Source organism: Bos javanicus, chromosome 29 (genome assembly GCF_032452875.1).
Source record: "Bos javanicus breed banteng chromosome 29, ARS-OSU_banteng_1.0, whole genome shotgun sequence".
NCBI lineage: Eukaryota > Metazoa > Chordata > Mammalia > Artiodactyla > Bovidae > Bos > Bos javanicus.
This window is the reverse complement of record NC_083896.1, coordinates 39,082,811-39,101,428: the sequence shown is the minus strand read 5'-3', so window position 1 is coordinate 39,101,428 and position 18,618 is coordinate 39,082,811. Positions and strand designations below refer to the sequence as shown.

The window sequence follows — 18,618 nt, the reverse complement described above, 5'->3', positions numbered from 1 at the left end:
GCAGGCCAAAACATACCAAGAGCTGTGTGGGGAGAACCAAAGAAGAATGAATTAAAGGGACATGAATGAAGGTTGATGGCCCTTGCTACTCATCATGAATGTTCTTCAGTAGGATCACATCCCCCTACCCTTCTGTGTGTCCACCACCCCCAGGTTTGCCATGACCATGGAAGATTCTTTAGCCAGTGGAATTTTAGTAGAGGTGATATGTTAGTTCCAAATGGAAGTATTATTTTCTGTCCCACTAGCTGGAATGCACATGTAATGAGAGGAGCCTGGAACAGCCATGTTACACCAGAGGTAAGTAGCACAGGTAGAAGATGTGACAAGAAAGAAGTGGGCCTTCATCTCTGTGGAGAGACCTGCACTAAGATTATATGAAAGATAATTGAAATTGTATTGTATTTAAGACAATGTTATTTAGGGTTTGATTGCAGTCGTTGTTGAACCTGTAACCTAACACTCAGAATAACTGATCTTTGTGTTAGCATTTTCTTGACATTAGGGTCTGAATGAGACAATATCTACTAACGTATACTTAGAAGTGAGTCAAGTGACAGCCCTGCCCTCTGGAAGCTGCAGTCTAGTGTGGGATTCAGAAACTGAAGCAAGAACAAAGCCACATGGCAGGACAGCTTCAAGATCCTGTAGGAACCCTTGGGAGGGGAACCTCAATCAGTCCTGAACTCAGGAGGTTGCTTGAAGCAGGGACAATCTTCTATGTTTCTCCTCATAAATAGGCCATGGTACCAAGTTTCATGTAAAAGTGATTTATTTCAAATTCCTTCCAGAGTATTTTCCCTTTTGATCCAGTGCTTAAGATATGCGTTTGAGTCCTGGTTTGGGAAGATTGTAAATGCCCCAAGGCAACTAAGCCGGTGGGCCACAACTACTGAGCCTGAGTGCCTAGAGCCTGTGATTTACATCAAGAGAAGCACAGGATTGAAAAGACAGTGCACTGCAATTACAGAGTAGCCCCTGCTTGCTGATAATAGAGAAGTCCTGAGCAGCAATGAAAACTTAGTGAAGCGAAAATGTTTTTAAAAAAATTCCTCCAATTAAAATAAATAAATATATATTAAAATATTCTCCCAGAGAAACCAGTGAGGTCTCAGGGGAAGCAGGACATGAAAAAGGATGGAACCAGTCTGGGTCTGATATCATGCAAGTCATCGAGAGGGAAGCTACAGCCTGTTTTCATAGGGAAATTGGGATGTAAGTTTTGCCTCAAACGTGCCCCAACGCAGGCTGCTGCTGCTGCTGCTAAATCACTGCAGTCGTGTCCGACTCTGTGCGACCCCATGGACGGCAGCCCATCAGGCTCCCCCGTCCCTGGGATTCTCCAGGCAAGAACACTGCAGCGGGTTGCCATTTCCTTCTCTAATGCATAAAAGTGAAAAGTGAAAGTGAAGTTGCTCAGTCATGTCTGACTTTTAGCGACCCCATGGACTGCAGCCTACCAGGCTCCTCCATCCATCGGATTTTACAGGCAAGTGTACTGGAGTGGGGTGCCATTGCCTTCTCCGCAATGCAGGCTAGGGAGCTGGGATTTCACTCTCCCACTAGCGCCTCCCTCTCATCCTTCAACTAACACCCAGCTGGTGTCTCCAAGCCCTCGTATTAGATCCTCCAAAGACAAATCAAAGGTGACACTAGAAGTAAAAGACAGCAAAGCTCAGGAAAATGTAACCTCAGAAAATGTCTAGATTTCTGCACCCGTTCTGCCATATCCAGCATCATATCTGAAATCCTGAGAGGCTAAGGAACTCCATTGGTCTCTACATGTAAGCATTAAAAAAAAAAATCAACTTTTAATCTATATAGGAGTATAGTTTATTTACAGAATTATATTAATGTTAATTGTATGATAAATTAATTCCCTTATACATAGACATGTATCCATTTTTTCCTAGATTCTTTTCCCATGCAGGATATTACAGACTATTGAGCAGAATTCTTGTGCTGTACAGTATGTCTTTGTTGATTATCTGTTAAATAAAGTAGTATACATATATTAATCTCAAACTCTCAATTTATCCCTCTTCCACCTTTCCACATTGGTAACTATAATTACTGTTTTGATAGAGGGGGTGTCTAGGCACTTGTTGGATCAGGGTCTGTTTTTGTGAGAGTGCAGTGGCCAGGTAAAGCAAGCCTGAGAGAGATTCATTTGAGATAATGCTAAAAGTTGTGAAGGACCTGGCCATGCAAAATCCTGGGAGAAAAACATTCTAGATGTGGGAAGTAACCCCTGCTAAGGACCAAGGTAACCAAGCTTAATGAATGACTACTCTTCCACTGTCAACCTTTATTCCATGCTTGGAACTTGGCCTACAGGTCAACCACCATGAACTCATCCCATGCTTTAGTTGTGAGTTAGCAGAAATGAGGCATTTCAGCCTTCCCAAGAAGGGAGAATCTGGTTCTATCACGAGGCTGAATATGCTTTGGCCTCAGTGACGTGTCCACAAACTGGTTATCACCAGGAGCATCAGGTGCCAGGGGCACCACCAATGCCTCTGACTATCTCCATGTACTTGTTCTTAGGAGTAGAAATGCCAAGGAAATGATAGAGCAAAGAAACAAGTAATGACTCTTGTTTCATCTTGCCCTGTGTGAATCCCATGGCCCTTTGACCACACTACTTTCTGCCCAAAAACTCTTTCCTCTTTTGTTTCCTCAAAAGTGGCTTGTGAATTACATCAGCCCCTGACTGTGAAGCCTGGTGGATGGAACTCAACTCACAATCATCTGGGACCCAGAGATGTCCAGCCTTGTCCTGAGTTTGTGTCCTTTTTCTCCAACCAGATTCATAAACCAAAGTCCCTACAAAATATAAGGGTGATTGTAATTCTTTCAAGGCTTTTGAATCTCCAAGGTCTATTTGGAGCATCAAAGAGGGAACACATTCCCCTGCATCCAGGCTAGTCTCAGACCTTAGCCTCCCTCAGCCAGGGGTTCCCTGAGGAAACATAAGACATTTATCTAAGATGCCCGAAGGCTGAGAAGAGAATCCTTCTCACTCTTAATGCAGGTTTATGTTATCCAGTCACCCAAAGGTCTGTGTTGTCTGAATGAGGAGTGGGAGCTCTGGGGATTCTGAGTTGCGAGTGAGTCAGTCACCACATCAGTACTGCCCCCTGGGGTCACTACAGCTGGGGCTCCCCCACTGTGCCTGGAATCCAAAACAAATTGCCCTGAATATTGCTTTCCTGCTGCTACATGGAGGCAGGTCTGCTGATAAAATGGGAACCAGAGTTGAGAGGCAATGGGAAAGGAACTTCCACTTTGGTGCCTGCAGATATCTGAGAAGTGCCCATCAGTGGATGCAATGGAGTTTTCTCTCATTTTCCCCTTTCTGGAAGTCTCCTGGTCTGAGAACCAGAGTTCCTGGGTCCCAAGTATTCACTAACTTACCTGCAGCTTTAGAGTCAGTCATACCACCCAGTTCAGTTTCCCATCTCTTGGATGACAAAGACTGGACTTGCTCCAGAATACTTGTTCCAGACTGAAGCCCAGTGTCAATCAGTGGACAAGAGGCTCAGAGGTGCGTGTTGCTGAGGATGCTGAGGTTGCCTATGGTGGGCAGGGGGCTGTAACTATCTGGTGATGTTCATGGGTCCTGGGATCAGAACTGAGAGTGGTAGACCACTTGGCACACAGCTGCTGTGACACCGAGGACCTTACAGACCTTGCCCCCTCAAAATTACCATCATTTGGATTCTGTGGGATGAGGTCAGGTACTTAAAAGTCAGATGTTACCCATGGGGAAGTTTGTAGATTCCTCAGCAGAAACCCAAATTAGGCTGATGAATCATCTCTGCTAAAAAACTCAGAGAACTATATATGCCAGGACTCTTAGACAAATTTTGTAGTATTTTAAATACCATTAAAGTAGGTCATCTTTTGGATGACCTGCCGTTTGCTCTCTGGCTTGGGATGATACCCACAGTTAGAGTGGAATCAACGGGCTCTGGGTGATGTGGTCCCTCTCCCTGTGACTCAGTAGGAGTGAGTGCAGCTCTCTCCCCTCCATATCTGGTGCAGGAATTTCAGCAGGAAGGACATGACCTCCAAGTTTAACGAGAAGACTTAGGTAGGTATGGCCCTCAGGTAGGTGCTATTCTTTTCCCAGTGCTTCTTCCTTCCCTCCTGGGTCCTGTGAAAGCTGCCCACCTCCTGGTTATTGGGTTCTGAATTCCTCCTCCCTTCTCTTGCAAATATCCATGCAGTCCCACTTGTGGCTTCCTCCCTACCCAGACCCAATCCCTCACATGCAGATGGCACTAAAGAAGGGAAAACCAAAATGGGTCTGCCCAGTTCATTCTTTCTAAAAATGTCTGCATTCCTTCTGCTTCCAGACCCTGTCCTGAATCATTAACATCTCCATCTAGATGACTCAGCCTAGCAGGGTAATGTAATGCAGATGGTGGGGGATGGTAAAGTTGTCAGGTGTGTGGGACAGTGTTCAGATGACAAGAGATGAGTTGGAATAAGGAACATGTTGTCCTCCAAACACTCATTCATTGGGGACCTGCCTGAATCTGCTATCTTGGGCTCCTCAGGGTATCTCTAAGACAGAAATTTTAAAAAAGACTTTCTCTAAACTTCTTACTACAAAACGGTTTCAAACATAACAAATATAATAAAGAAGAGTATCATAAATGTTATATTTTATCATTTGGCATCAGTAACTACAAAACTAACCTCCTGGATGAGACTATGCAACATCAAGGTGATGGCCAATTGATATCCCAGTGAAGACATTCTTGACTTGAATCAGTCTTTCTCTTCTTGCTATCTTCTCACATGTGGTGGTTGAAGAGAACAAGAAGAAGGAGAATAAGAGAGAAAAATAGGGAGAGGCTAATCCCATCATGAGGGACCACCATCAAAACCCCATGTCAACCTGGATACCTCCCAAAGGCCCTACTTCCTAATACCATCACATTGGGAGTCAAGGGTGGACACAATTCAATCCACAGCAGCTATGCAGATCTGTTTTTAAATCAAGACAGACACTCATTTCATTCTCTCTTTTACTTCTTATTCATTTTTCCTGAAGTATTTTAGGGACAAGATGAATAATTCACAAAATGTACATAATGAGTATTTGGGGTAAACTAATAGGATATTAAAAAAATGCTGTTTGTTCCCAAAAAATTAACATTTAATATGCAGTCCATTTGCAAATTTTCCTGATTCTCAAAAAGCAGATGTCTTTTCACAGTTTATTGAAAGAATGTACTCATATGTTGCACTTGGTTGTTCTCGTTTAAGATGAAATAACTGTTCCTCTCACAATTTTAATGCCATTCATTTGTTCAGAAACTGGGAGGAAGCAGGGTGGTTTATCTTATAGAATATCCCACTATTGGGTTTAGAGCAGGAGTTCACAATACCAGCACAGTGGGTCAGGACCAGTACCAGTCCTTGGTCTATTAGGAACCAGACCTGCACAGCAGGAGGTGAGCTGCAGGGCAGTGAGTGAGGCTTCATCTATATTATAGCTGCTCCCCATCACTCTCTCATCACCCCCAGAAGAGACAGTCTAGCTTGTTTTCCTGGAACTGTTTGTAGTTACATAACCTATGCTTAATAAACAAAAATAGCTTAAATATTTATGATTATTTTCCTTTCTCAGTGCTCAGAATGGTGAGTTGGTGCCCTAGCCATGTATCACAGTGACAAATTGGATGTTGCCTGTTAATATTTGGACACATTTGGCCAGCTTAAAATTGAATATTGAAAAACTAAGATCATGGGATTCAGCCCCATCCTTCATGGCAAATAGAAGGAGAAAGGGTGGAAGCAGTGACAGATTTCTTCATCTTAGCCTCTAAAACCACTGTGGATGGTGACTGCAGCCATGAAATCAGAAGGCATTTGCTTCCTGGCAGGAAAGCTATGAGAAACATAAACAGTGTGTTGAGAAGTAGAAACATCATTCTGCCCAACAAACTGGTAGATGTTTGGCTTTTCATTTGGGGACCTAAACTTTCTGTCCATTCTGCATTGGTCTTTGAAGTCCCTTAGCTTTCTGTTCCTTCACGATTCCCAAGATTACTTTGTGCATTTCTATACCCAGTCCTGAAATCAGCCATCTCTTTAAGATCGTCTGATGAGAAATGTATTTAGAAGCTAGATGTTAGACCTCAGAATAGTCCCTGTTATCAAGTTGTCATTCCTTTTAGGCTTTACAGTGGTCAGAGGAGGAAGTACACATTTTCCTTAAAAATTAAAATAAAAAGGAATATAATTAGTTGGTACAAAATTACACTTTCAGTTCAATATGTAAGACAGGAGGGTTTGAATTAAACTTATATATGTTATGTATGAACCTCTTTTTATAGCCACTGAAAGGCTTACTTCAGAACATTAATTTTAATTGTTGTCTTGCTTTTACCTGTTAACATACATACGATTCTGTCACAATAATAGAAACAATATGAGGAACAATAAGTTGTTGAATTATTGCTTGCCACAGCTGCGATGGTGGTGCAGATGCATGGCAGCTGCAACAGGAGCGCAGACGCATGGCAGAGAGGAACTACCCCACATCCACATCAGGGGCAGCAGCCGAGAGGAGCTACCCTACTTCCAAGGTAAGGAGCAGCAGCTGTACTTTGCTGGAGCAGCCGTGAAGAGATACCCTACGTCCAACGTAAGAGAAACCCAAGTAAGACTGTAGGCACTGAGAGAGGGCATCAGAGGGCAGACAGACTGAAACCACAATCACAGACAATCAGCCAATCTATCACACGGACCACAGCCTTGTCTAACTCAGTGGAACTAAGCCATATCATGTAGGCCCACCCAAGAAGGACGGGTCATGTTGGAGAGATCTTACAGAATTTGATCCACTGGAGAAGGGAATGGCAAACTGCTTCCGTATTCTTGCCTTGAGAACCCCATGAACCGTATGCTAAGGCAAAAAGATATGACAATGAAAGATGAACTGCCCAGGTAGGTAGGTACCCAATATGCTACTGGAGATCAGTGGAGAAATAACTCCAGAAAGAATGAAAGGATGGAGCCAAAGCAAAGACAACACCCAGTTGTGTATGGGACTGGTGATAGAAGCAAGATAAGGTTCTGTAGAGAGCAATATTGCATAGGAACCTGGATTGTTAGGTCCATGAATCAAGGCAAATTGGAAGTGGTCAAACAGGAGATGACAAGAGTGAACATAGACATTCTAGGAATCAGCGAACTAAAATGGACTGAAATGGGTGAATTTAACTCGGATGACCATAATATTTACTTCTGTGTGCAGGAATCCCTTAGAAGAAATGGAGTAGACATCACAGTCAACAAAAGAGTCTGAAATGCAGTACTTGGATGCAATCTCAAAAATGAGAGTATGATCTCTGTTCGTTTCCAAGGCAAAACCATTCAATATTACGGTAATCCAAGTCTATTCCATGATCAGTAATACCAAAGAAGCTGAAGTTGAACAGTTCTATGAAGACCTACAAGACCTTCTAGAGAACACCCCCAAAACGTGTCATTTTCATTATAGGGGACTGGAATGCAAAAGTAGGAGTCAAGAAACACCAGGAATACACACAAATTTGGACTTGGGGTACAGAATGAAGCTGGGTAATGGCTAATAGTTCTGCCAAGAGAACACACTGATCATAGCAAACACCCTCTTCCAACAACACAAGAGAAGACTCTACACATGGACATCACCAGATGATCTACACCAAAATCAGATTGATTATATTCTTTTCAGCCAAAGATGGAGAAGTTCTATACAGTCAGCAAAAACAAGACTGGGAGCTGACAATGGATCGGATCATGAAATCCTTATTGCCTAATTCAGACTGAAATTGAAGAAAGTGGAGGAAAGCACTAGACCATTCAGGTATGACCTAAATCAAATCTCCTAGGACTACACAGTGGAAGTGAGACATAGATTTAAGAGACTAGATCTAATAGACAGAGTGCCTGACGAACTATGGACAGAGGTTCATGACATTGTACAGGAGACAGGAATCAAGAACATTCCCAAGAAAAATAAATTCCAAAAAGGAAAATGGCTGTCTGAGGAGGCCTTACAAAGAGCTGTGAAAGGAAGGGAAGCAAAAAGCAAAGGAGAAAAGCAAAGATATACCGATTTGAATGCAGAGTTCCCACGAATAGCAAGGAGAGATAAGAAAGCCTTCCTCAGAAATCAATGCAAAGAAATAGAGGGAAACAACAGAATGGGAAAGACTACAGATCTCTTCAGGAAAAATAGAGATACGAAGGGAATATTCCATGCAAAGATGAGCTCAATAAAGGACAAAAATGGTATGGACCTAACAGAAGCAGAAGATATTAAAAAGAGGTGGCAAGAATACACAGAGGAACTGTACAAAAAGGATCTTCACGACCCAGATAATCACGATGGTGTGATCACTCACCTAGAACTAGACATCCTGGAGTATGAAGTCAAATGGGCCTTAGGAAGCATCACTACGAACAAAGCTACTGGAGGTGATGGAATTCCAGTTGAGTTATTTCAAATCCTGAAAGATGCTGCTGTGAAAGTGCTATACTCAATATGGCAGAAAATTTCAAAACCTCAGCAGTGCCCACAGGACTGGAAAAGGTCAGTTTTCATTCCAATTCCAAAGAAAGGCAGTGCCAAAAAATGCTCAAACTACAGCACAATTGCACTCATCTCACACACTAGTAAAGTAATGCTTAAAATTCCTCAAGCCAGGCTTCAGCAATAAGTGAACCATGAACTTCTATATGATTAAGCTGGTTTTAGAAAAGACAGAGGAACCATAGATCGTATTGGCAACATCTAGTGCATTATCAAAAAAGCAAGAAATTCCAGAAAAACACCTCCTTCTTCTTTACTGTCTGTGCCAAAGCCTTTGATTGTGTGGATCACAATAAAATGTGGAAATTTCTTAAAGGGATGGGAGTACCAGACCACCTAACTTGCCTCTTGAGAAACGTGTACGCAGATCAGGAACCAACTGTTAGAACCGGACATGAAACAGCAGACTGGTTCCAAATAGGAAAGGAGAACGTCAAGGATGTATATTGTCACCCTGCTTATTGAACTTTTATGTAGAGTACATCATGAAGACTCTGGGCTGGAGGAAGCACAGGCTGGAATCAAGATTGCCAGGAGAAATATCCATAGCCTCAGATATGCAGATGACACCACCCTATTGCAGAAAGTTAAGAAGAATAACGAACCTCTTGATAAAGGTTAAAGAGGAGAGTGAAAAAGTTGGCTTAAAGCTCAAAATTCAGAAAACGAAGACCATGGCATCTGGTCCCATCACTTCATGCCCAGTAGATGGGTAAATAGTGATGACAGTGGTTGATTTCATCTTTCTGGGTATCAAAATCACCGCAGATGGTGATTGCAGCCATGGAATTAAAAGACGCTTACATCTTGAAAGGAAAGTTGACACCAATCTAGACAGCATATTGAAAAGCAGAGACTTTACTATGTCAACAAAGGTCCGTGTAGTCAAGGCTATGGTTTTTCCAGTGGTCATGGATGGATGTGAGAATTGGACTATAAAGAAAGCTGAACCCCAAAGAATTGATGCTTTTGAACTGTGGTGTTGGAGAAGACTCTTGAGTCTTCCTTGGACTACAAGGAGATCCAACCTGTCCATCCTAAAGGAAATCAGTCCTGAATGTTCACTGGAAAGACTGATGCTGAAGCTGAAACTCCAATGCTTTGGCCACCTCTTGCAAAGAGCTGACTCATTTGAAAAGACCCTGATGTTGGGAAAGATGGAGGACAAGAGGAGAAGGGGATGACAGAGGATGAGATGGTTGGATGGCATCACCAACTCAATGGACCTGAGTATGTGTGGACTTTGGGGATTGGTGATGGACAAGGAGGCCTTGTGTGCTGCTGTTCAAGGGCTCACAAATAGTCGGACATAACTGAGCAACTGAACTGAACTGAAATTGTTGAATATAGTTTCAGATTTCTTTCCTTTTTTTCTTTTTTTTTTAATTTAAATTTATTTATTTTAATTGGAGGCTAACTACTTTACAATATTGTATTGGTTTTGCCATACATCAACATGAACCTGCCATCGGTGTACATGTGTTCCCCATCCTGAATCCCCCTCCCACCTCCCTCCCTGTACCATCCCTCTGGGTCATCCCAGTGCACCAGCTCCAAGCATTCTGTATCCTGCATCAAACCTGGACTGGTGATTAGTTTCTTATATGATATTATACATGTTTCAATGCCATTCTCCCAAATCATCCCACCCTCGCCCTCTCCCTCAGAGTCCAAAAGACCGTTCTATATATCTGTGTCTCTTTTGCTGTCTCACATACAGGGTTATCGTTACCATCTTTCTAAATTCCATATATATGCGTTAGTATACTGCATTGGTGTTTTTCTTTCTGGCTTACTTCACTCTGTATAATAGGCTCCAGTTCCATCCACCTCATTAGAACTGATTCAAATGTATTCTTTTTAATGGCTGAGTAATACTCCATTGTGTATATGTACCACACCTTTCTTATCCATTGATCTGCTGATGGACATCTAGGTTGCTTCCATCTCCTGGCTATAATAAACAGTCCTGTGGTGAACATTGGGGCACACGTGTCTCTTTCAATTCTGGTTTCCTTGGTGTGTATGCCCAGCAGTGGGATTGCTGGGTCGTAAGGCAGTTCTATTTCCAGTTTTTTAAGGAATCTCCACACTGTTCTCCAGAGTGACTGTATTTGTCTGCTTTCCTACAAACAGTAAAGAGGGTACACTTTTCTCCACACCCTGTCCGGCATTTATTGCTTGTAGACTTTTGGATCACAGCCATTCTGCCTGGTGTGAAATGGTACCTCATTGTGGTTTTGATTTGCATTTCTCTGATAATGAGTAATGTTGAGCATCTTTTCATGTGTTTGTTAGCCATCTGTATGTTTGGAGAAATGTCTGTTTAGTTCTTGGGCCCATTTTTTGATTGGGTTGTTTATTTTTCTGGAATTGAGCTGCATGAGTTGCTTGTATATTTTTGAGATTAGTTGTTTGTCAGCTGCTTCATTTGCTATTATTATCTCCCATTCCAAAGGCTGTCTTTTCACCTTGCTTATAGTTTCCTTTGTTGTGCAGAAGCTTTAATTTTAATTAGATTGCATTTGTTTATTTTTGCTTTTATTTCCAGTATTCTCAGAGGTGGGTCATAGATGATCCTGTTGTGATTTATGTCGGAGAGTGTTTTGCCTATGTTCTCCTCTAGGAGTTTTATGGTTTCTGGTCTTACATTTAGGTCTTTAATGCATTTTGAGTTTATTTTTGTGTATGGCATTAGAAAGTGTTCTATTTTCATTCTTTTACACGTGGTGACCATTTTTCCCAGCACCATTTGTTAAAGAGATTGTCTTTTCTCCATTGTATATTTTTGCCTCCTTTGTCAAAGATAAGGTGCCCATAGGTGTGTGGATTTATATCTGGGCTTTCTATTTTTTCCATTGATCTATATTTCTGTCTTTGTGCCAGTACCATACTGTCTTGATGACTGTGGCTTTGTAGTAGATCCTGAAGTCAGGCAGGTTGATTCCTCCAGTTCCATTCTTCTTTCTCAAGATTTCTTTGGTTTTGAGGTTTTTTGTATTTCCATACACATTCTGAAACTATTTGTTGTAGCTCTTTGGAAAATACTGTTGGTAGCTTGATAGGGATTGCATTAAATCTATAGATTGCTTTGTTTAGTATACTCATTTTCACTATATGGATTATTCCAATCCATGAACATGGTATATTTCCCCATCTATTAGTGTCCTCTTTGATTTCTTTCACCAGTGTTTTATAGTTTTCTATATATAGGTCTTTAGTTTCTTTAAGCAGATATATTCCTAAGTATTTTATTCTTTTCATTGCAATGGTGAATGGAATTGTTTCCTTAATTTCTCTTTCGGTTTTCTCATTATTAGTGTATAGGAATGCAAGGGATTTTTGTGTGTTGATTTTATATCCTGAAACTTTACTATAGTCATTGATTATTTCTAGTAATTTTCTGGTGGAGTCTTTAGGGTTTTCTATGTAGAGGATCATGTCATCTGCAAACAGTGAGAGTTTTACGTCTTCTTTTCCAATATGGATTCCTTTTATTTCTTTTTCTGCTCTGATTGCTGTGGCCAAAGCTTCCAAAACTATGTTGAATAGTAGTGGTGAGAATTAGCACCCTTGTCTTGTTCCTGACCTTAGGGGAAATGCTTTCAGTTTTTCACCATTGAGGATAATGTTTGCTGTGGGTTTGTCATATATAGCTTTTATTATATTGAGGTATGTTCCTTCTATTCCTGCTTTCTGGAGAGTTTTATCATAAATGGATGTTGAATTTTGTCAAAGGCTTTCTCTGCATCTATTGAGATAATCATATGGCTTTTATTTTTCAAATTGTTAATGTGGTGTATTACATTGATTGATTTTTGGATATTGAAGAATCCTTGCATAACTAGGATAAAGCCCACTTGGTCATGGTGTATGAACTTTTTAATGTGTTGTTGAATTCTTATTGGTATATTTTTGTTAAAGATTTTTGCATCTATGTTCATCAGTGATATTGGCCTGTAGTTTTCTTTTTTTGTGGGATCATTGTCAGGTTTTGGTATTAGGGTGATGGTGGCCTCACAAAGTTTGTTTGGAGGTTTACCTGCCTCTGCAATTTTCTGGAAGAGTTTAAGTAGGATAGGTGTTAGCTCTTCTCTAAATTTTTGATAGAATTCAGCTGTGAAGCCGTCTGGACTTTGGCTTTTTTTTTTTTGCTGGAAGATTTCTGATTACAGTTTCAATTTCTTGGTCTGATGGGTCTGTTAAGATTTTCTATTTCTTCCTGGTTCAGCTTTGGAAAGTTGTACTTTTCTAAGAATTTGTCCATTTCTTCCATGTTGTCCATTTTCTTGGCATATAATTGCTGATGGCAGTCTCTTATGATCCTTTGTATTTCTGTGTTGTCTGTTGTGATCTCTCCATTTTCATTTCTAATTTTATTGATTTGATTTTTCTCCCTTTGTTTCTTGATCAGTCTGGCTAATGGTTTATCAATTTTATTTATCCTTTCAAAGAAACAGCTTTTGGCTTAGTTCATTTTTGCTATGTGGTCTCTTTTGTTTCTTTTGCATTTATTTCTACCAGAATTTTGAAGATTTCTATCCTTCTACTAACCCTAGGGTTCTTCATTTCTTCCTTTTCTAGTTGCTTTAGGTGTAGAGTTAGGTTATTTATTTGACCTTTTTCTTGTTTCTTGAGGTATGCCTGTATTGCGATGAACTTTCCCCTTAGCACTGCTTTTATAGTGTCCCACAGGTTTTGGGTTCTTGTGTTTTCATTTCATTTGTTTCTGTGCATATTTTGATTTCTTTTTTGATTTCTTCTGCGATTTGTGGTTATTCAGCATCGTGTTGTTCAGCCTCCATATGTTGGAATTTTTAATAGTTTTTCTCTTGCAATTGAGATCTAATCTTACTGCATTGTGGTCAGAAATAAAATAAAATTAAAAAAGAAAAGAAAAAAAGAAAAGATGCTTGGAATGATTTCAATATTTTTGCATTTACAAAGGCTAGATTTATGGCCCAGGATGTGTTCTATCCTGGAGAAGTTTCCATGTGCACTTGATAAAAAGGTGAAATTCATTGTTTTAGGATGAAATGTCCTATAGATATCAACTAGGTCTAACTGGTCTATTATATCATTTAAAGTTTGTGTTTCCTAGTTAATTTTCTGTTTAGTTGATCTACCCATAGGTGTGAGTGGGGTATTAAAGTCTCCCACTATTAATGTGTTATTGTTAATTTCCCCTTTCATACCTGTTAGTATTTGTCTTACATATTGTGGTGCTCCTATGTTGGGTGCATTTATATTTATAATTGTCATATCTTCCTCTTGGATTGATATTTTGATCATTATGTAGTATCCTTCTTTGTCTCCATTCACAGACTTTGTTTTAAAGTCTATTTTATTTGATATGAGTATTGCTACTCCTGCTTTCTTTTGGTTTCTATTTGCATGAGATATCTTTTTCCAGCTCTTTACTTTCAGTCTGAATGTTTCGCTTTTTTTTTTTTTTTTGAGGTCAGTCTCTTGTAGACAACATATATAGGAGTCTTGTTTTTGTATCCATTCCACCAGTCTTTGTCTCCTGTTTGGGGAGTTCAACCCATCTACACTTAAGGTCATTATTGATAAGTATGATTTCATTGCCATTTACTTTATTGTCTTGGGTTTGAGATTATACAACCTTTCTCTGTTTCCTCTCTAGAGAATATCCTTTAGTATTTGTTGGAGATCTGGTTTGGTGGTGCTGAATTCTCTCAGCTTTTGCTTTTCTGTAAACCTTTTGATTTCTCCTACATATTTGAATGAGATCCTTGCTGGGTACAGTAATCTGGGCTGTATTTTTTTTTTTTTTTTAATTACATCACTTTAAGTATGCCCTGACATTCCCTCCTGGCCTGAAGAGTTTCTATTGAAAGATCAGCTGTTATCCTTATGGGAATCCGCTTGTGTGCTATTTGCTGTTTTCCCCTTGCTGCTTTTAATATTTCTTCTTTGTATTTGATCTTTGTTAATTTGATTACTATGTGTTTTGGGTGTTTCACCTTGGGTTTATCCTGTTTGAGACTCTCTTGGTTTCTTGGACTTGTGTGATTATTTCCTTCCCCAATTTAAGGACGTTTTCAACTGTTATCTCAAGTATTTTCTCATGGTCTTTCTTTTGGTCTTCTTCTTTTGAGACTCCTATGATTCGAATGTTTGGGAATTTAATATTGTCCCAGATGTCTTCTGAGATTGTCCTCATATCTTTTAATTTTTTGTTTGTTTGTTTTCACTCTCTGTTTCATTGATTTCTACCATTCTATCATCTACCTCACTTATCCTATCTTCTGCCTCTTTTATCCTACTCTTGGTTCCCTCCAGCATGTTTTTTTTTTTTTTATCTTATTTATTGCCTTATTTGTTATATATTGACTCTTTTTTATTTCTTCTAGGTCCTTGTTAAACCTTTCTTGCATCTTCTCAATCCTTGTCTCCAGGCTATTTATCTGTAATTCCTTTTTGTTTTCAATTTTTTGGATCATTTTCACTATCATTATTTGGAAGTCTTTATTAGGTAGATTCCCTATCTCTTCTTTTGTTTTGTTTGGTGGACATTTGTCCTGTTCCTTTGCCTTCTGGGTATTTTTCTGCCTCTTCTTCTTGTTTATATGGCTGTATTTGGGGTCGTCTTTCCGTATTCTGGCAGTTTGTAGAGTTCTCTTTATTGTGGTGTTTCCTCTCTGTGGGTGGTGTTGGACGGGTGGCTTGTCAAGGTTTCCTGGTTAGGGAAGCTTGTGTCGGTGTTCTGGGGGGCGGAGCTGTATTCTCTCTGAAGTGCAATGAAGTGTCCAGTAATGAGTTATGAGATGTCAATGGGTTTGGAGTGACTTTGGACAGCCTGTATATTGAAGCTCAGGGCTATGCTTCTGTGTTGTTGGAGAATTTGTGTGGTATGTCTTGCTCTGGAACTTGTTGGCCCTTGGGTGGTACTTGGTTTAAGTGTAGGTATGGAGGCATTTGATGAGCTCCTATTGATTAATGTTCCCTGAAGTCAGGAGTTCTCTGTTGTTCTCAGGATTTGGACTTAAGCCTCCTGCCTCTGGTTTTCAGTATTATTCTTACAGTAGTCTCAAGACTTCTCCATCTATAGAGCACCGATGATAAAACATCTAGGTTAAAGATGAAAAATTTCTCCACAGTGAGGGACACCCAGAGAGGTTCACAGAGTTACATGGAGAAGAGAAGAGGGAGTAGAGAGACAGAGGTGACCAGGAGCAGAAGAGGAAAAATCAAAAGAGGATAGAGCAAGCTAGCCAGTAATCATTCCTTATGAGCTCTCCACAGTCTGGATCCCTCAGAGATGTTCACAGAGTTATACAGAGAAGAGAAGAGGGAAGATGGAGATAGAGGTGAGCAGGAGGAGAAGATGGGGAATCAAAAGGGGAGAGAGAAGCTAGCCAGTAATCACTTCCCTAAAAAAGGACCATGCCAATGCCAAAGCTGTACATTGTCACCCTGCTTATTTAACTTATATGCAGAGTACATCATGAGAAACACTGGGCTGTAAGAAGCATAATCTGGAAATAACATTGCTGGGAGAAATATCAATAACCTCAGATATGCAGATGACACCACCCTTATGGCAGAAAGTGAAGAGGAACTAAAAAGCCTCTTGATGAAAGTGATAGAGGAGAGTGAAAAAGTTGGCTTAAAGTTCAACATTCAGAAAACTAAAATCATGGTATCTGGTCCCATAACTTCATGGGAAATAGATGGGGAAACAGTAGAAACAGTGTCAGAGTTTATTTATTCAGGCTCCAAAATCACTGTAGATAGTGATTGCAGTCATGACATTAAAAGATGTTTACTCCTTGGAAGGAAAATTATGACAAAAATAGATAGCATATTGAAAAGCAGAGATATTACTTGGCCAACAAAGATCCATCTATCAAGGCTATGGTTTTTACAGTGGTCATGTATGGATGTGAGAGTTGGACTGTGAGGAAAGCTGAGTGCTGAAGAATTGATGCTTTTGAACAGTGATGTTGGAGAAGACAATTGAGAGTCCCTTGGACTGCAAGGAAATATAACCAGTCCATTGTAAAGTAGATCAGTCCTGGGTGTTCTTTGGAAGGAATGATGCTAAAGCTGAAACCCCAGTACTTTGGCCACCTCATGCGAAGAGTTGACTCACTGGAAAAGACTCTCATGCTGGGAGAGATTTGGGGCAGGAGGAGAAGGGGAAGACAGAGGATGAGGTGGCTGGATAGCATTACTGACTCGATGGACATGGGTTTGAGCGATTTCCGGAAGTTGGTGATTGACAGGGAAGCCTGGTGTGCTGCAATTCATTGGGTCGCAAAGAGTTGGACACAGCTAAGTGACTGAATGAACTGAACTAATGTGCTGTTCATAGTCTGGATCCCTCAGAGATGTTCACAGAGTTACACAGAGAAGAGAAGAGGAAGGAAGGAGACAGAGGTGGCCAGGGGGATAAAGGTTGGAATCAAAAGAGAGAGACAGATCCAGCCAGTAATCAGTTCCCTAAGTGTTCTCCACAGTCTGGAACACACAAAGAGATTTGCAGAGTTGGGTAGAGAAGAGAAAGGGGCAGGGAGGAGATAGAGGCCACCTGGTGGAGAAAAAGGAGATCCAAATTGGAAGAGAGCAATCAGGCCAGTGATCTCTCTCCCAAGTAAAAATGGTTACTGATGATTGGATTCTTAAAGGAACAAAATTGATACCAAATACTAAAAAGCAAAATTTGAAAATCTAAAGTAGAATTTGGATTCTCAAAAATACAATATTTAAGGAAAAAAAGAAAGTCACAAAAATTATATATCAGATCAGTCGCTCAGTCGTGTCCGACTCTTTGCGACCCCATGAATCACAGCACGCCAGGCCTCCCTGTCCATCACCAACTCCCAGAGTTCACTGAGACTCACGTCCATCGAGTCAATGATGCCATCCAGCCATCTCATCCTCTGTCGTCCCCTTCTCCTCCTGCCCCCAATCCCTCCCAGCATCAGAGTCTTTTCCAATGAGTCAACTCTTCGCATGAGGTGGCCAAAGTACTGGAGTTTCAGCTTCAGCATCATTCCTTTCAAAGAAATCCCAGGGCTGATCTCCTTCAGAATGGACTGGTTGGATCTCCTTTCAGTCCAAGGGACTCTCAAGAGTCTTCTCCAACACCACAGTTTAAAAGCATCAATTCTTCGGCTCTCAGCCTTTTTCACAGTCCAACTCTCACATCCATACATGACCATAAGAAAAACCATAGCCTTGACTAGATGAACCTTTGTTGGCAAAATAATGTCTCTGCTTTTGAATATGCTATCTAGGTTGGTTATAACTTTCCTTCCAAGGAGTAAGTGTTTTTAATTTCATGGCTGCTGTCACCATCTGTAGAAATTTTGGAGCCCAGAAAAATAAAGTCTGACACTGTTTCCACTCTTTCCCCATCTATTTCCCATGAAGTGATGGGACCGGATGCCATGATCTTCGTTTTCTGAATGTTGAGCTTTAAGCCAACTCTTTCACTCTCTGCGTTCACTTTCATCAAGAGGCTTTTGAGTTACTCTTCACTTTCTGCCATAAGGGTGGTGTCATCTACATATATGAGGTAATTGATATTTCTCCCCGCAATCTTAATTACAGCTTGTGTTTCTTCCAGTCCAGCGTTTCTCATGATGTACTCTGCATATAAGTTAAATAAGCAGGGTGACAATATACAACCTTAACAAACTCCTTTTCCTATTTGGAACCAGTCTGTTGTTTCATGTCCAGTTCTAACTGTTACTTCCTGACCTGCATACAAATTTCTCAAGAGGCAGATCAGGTGGTCTGGTATTCCCATCTCTTTCAGAATTTTCCACAGTTTATTGTGATCCACACAGTCAAAGGCTTTGGCATGGTCAATAAAGCAGAAATAGATGTTTTTCTGGTACTGTCTTGCTTTTTCTATGATCCAGCGGATGTTGGCAATTTGACCTCTTGTTCCTCTGCCTTTTCTAAAACCAGCTTGAACATCAGGAAGTTCATGGTTCACATATTGCTGATGCCTGGCTTGGATAATTTTGAGCATTACTTTACTA

General features: G+C 40.6%; 1 long non-coding RNA gene across 1 annotated transcript in view; it reads right to left on the bottom strand.

The window, feature by feature from the left end:
- The window catches only part of LOC133241862 (uncharacterized), a 59,185-nt gene that overhangs the window by 29,516 nt on the left and 11,051 nt on the right, over positions 1-18,618 (bottom strand). Inside the window, exon 2 of the long non-coding RNA XR_009734686.1 lies at positions 4,708-4,801. This is a non-coding gene — a long non-coding RNA (uncharacterized LOC133241862). The remainder of the gene's footprint in view (positions 1-4,707; positions 4,802-18,618) is intronic.